The sequence below is a fragment of the Penaeus japonicus genome, unplaced genomic scaffold, assembly GCF_977035675.1.
Source record: "Penaeus japonicus unplaced genomic scaffold, GWHDUDI00000001_assembly GWHDUDI00000017, whole genome shotgun sequence".
NCBI lineage: Eukaryota > Metazoa > Arthropoda > Malacostraca > Decapoda > Penaeidae > Penaeus > Penaeus japonicus.
Window position 1 is genome coordinate 25,667,246 of NW_028234419.1, and position 2,500 is coordinate 25,669,745.

A 2,500-nucleotide genomic window follows, 5' to 3' on the forward strand; every position below is an offset into this window, starting at 1 on the left:
GGGATTGAAGGTGGCACCGAAGGATACGTGGCACTTCATCTAATTAGGCACTTGAGGGGAGCAGCGTCTTCAAGAAACCCGAAGATTGTTGATGGCGATGGTCCGGGCTTGTTTTTTTTTTTTTTTTCGTGTTCCATTAAAAGCCTTCGCTAGCATACGATAAATCAAACCAGCATTGAAGTATCATAACAGAAGCGAAGTGATGTGTGAGCTTGGTATATTTGTAATAATTTATAACTTAATCGTTTATGGATGAGATCCGGAGGCTCTCGTCGATTTGGAAATAGATGAACTTGATTCAATAAACAAACGAATGGTGTGTACTTTTGTGTTGGGTGATTTATTAGCTTTCATTATATTTGTACTATATTCTGTTGCTGCTGTTATTGTCATTTTTATTGTTACTGTCATTGATCTATTCCTCATTTTCTGCGGATGACTGTTGTTGAATATTTTATGTCAGATTCTGTTGTTATCAATACCGTGATTATAACATTTATACTACCTTCTCTTTCCATATAATAAGATTTCAAACTGGTAATCAATCGTAATGGTCCCACGAACGAACTTTTTCGTATGATCAAAAGAGCGATAATTACAACAGCAATATAATTCCGATAATGATAATTAAACAACAATTATGAAGGTATAAAAGACTAAAAAAAAACATTTAATAGTCTATATACAGATACATTCTGTATATCATAAAAAAGGAACTTCCAGAATACATACATAAAAGGCCTAAGCATTATTCACCCTTTCAAACTGCCCTATTACCAGTGACAAGTGGGCACAGCGTGGCACTAAGACGAGGAGGGCCAAAGCACAGGGAGACGAGCACTTGGCTGGCAGTGTGTCTGAGGCCAGTTTGAGGAGAGGTGGGGTACGCTCTGGCTCATGGCGTGCCCGACTTGTGGTTAGGTGAATTACCATCGTGCTTAAGGGCTTGTTTACTTAGCCATTCGGTCGTTCGGTTGTTGTGGTGGTTGATCGAGAACTGGAGTTGGTTGGGTGACTGTAAGGAAGGATTTCGAGAACGATTTAGTACTTTGATCGTATTTAATTTCAGTCGTCTTTCTTGGGTACTGGTCTGTTGTGTCTGAAGTTTGCTTTCTCGAAGACAAGTATATCAAAGACCAAGTACGAGTAATCATGTGGTTATAATCATGGTAGTGATATTGATAAAAAAGACTTCCTAGGCATATCCACCGAATATCTATTACTACCCAGTAAGATTGTTGAAAAAATCTGAAAATCCAAAGTGAAAATGGAAAGTGAAAGTATGTGCATTGCCTCTTCTTATTATGAAAGATAATTGGTGGCCAAGTGACTTACCTAAGCGAGAGTAGTGCAACCCAGAACAAGTCCCAAGTAAGGAGAGTGCCAAGACAGCGGGCATGCTCGCGGTGCCACTGGGTGCCGGCTCTACATAACCCCCCGCTCCCTCCCTCCTGTCTCCCCCAACCCCCTTACCCGGCTGATGGGACCTCCGCTTTGAAGCCGCGAATATATTCGGAAAATTGGACCTACTGATTCTTAACCGTAGAGTCCATTTTCTAGCCTTTCCTGCGGAGATTCAAACCTTATTAGATCTGTTGTCTGATGCTCGAAATAAGCATCACGTCACAGACACTCGCCTACTCACATCCTCTGACAGGTTATCGAATCTTTATCAGTTGCAAAGATCTTTAGTGTCAGCTATTATCATCATTCCATATAAGGTCTGTGGGAGGATGATTGCATCATTCTATTTTTCGGTTTAAGTTAGATTTAGTTTAATTTAGTTTCCCCTTCTATTGAACGATTCTTCGAAATGCCACGTCCAACATCAAAAGAATTCGTTTACTTGTAGTTTATTGTATCGATAAATCTGAAAGTGCAATGTAGTTTGTATATATGTGTGTGTATGTGTATATATAGAGAGAGATGTAGATAGATAGATAGATAGATATAGATGTACCTATACATATATACACACATACACGTACAAATATACGTACACATACATGTACACATACACGTACACATACACGTACACACACAAATACGTACACACACACAAATACGCACACACACAAATACGTACACACACACACAAATACGCACACACACACACATTTGCAAATTGGTTATAACATCAACTACGGCGTATTAGCACATATGCACACTAAATATTTCCATGGCACCGACATGTCAGTGTCAATATTTGCTCAATCTTCGGGAATGATCTTATTGAGAGCATTGAAAAGACATTCGCAATCCTGTCAGCAAGTGCAAAACAATGCGAGGAACACAATGCAAGGTTGCGTCTCGCCATTGCTAACCCACCGGCAAATCAACTTTTCCCGAAACGAGAGTACACCCGAACTCGACTATCCGAGCGGGCATGTATTTTTGGCGCCAGTGTATGTAGCGGCAGGATTACCTTTCCTTTCCTACGGCTACCTGGCCAGCCATTTGCTCTACGAGAGTGCGAGTGCGAGTGCGAGTGCCGTGAGAA

At 40.7% G+C, this 2,500-nt stretch overlaps 1 protein-coding gene across 1 annotated transcript in view; it reads left to right on the forward strand.

Moving 5' to 3' along the window:
• Positions 1–834: 834 nt before the first annotated feature.
• The window catches only part of LOC147470108 (uncharacterized), a 595,054-nt gene continuing 593,388 nt past the window's right edge, over positions 835–2,500 (forward strand). Inside the window, exon 1 of the mRNA XM_086545798.1 lies at positions 835–921. The gene's annotated coding sequence lies outside the window, so the exon portion shown is untranslated. The remainder of the gene's footprint in view (positions 922–2,500) is intronic.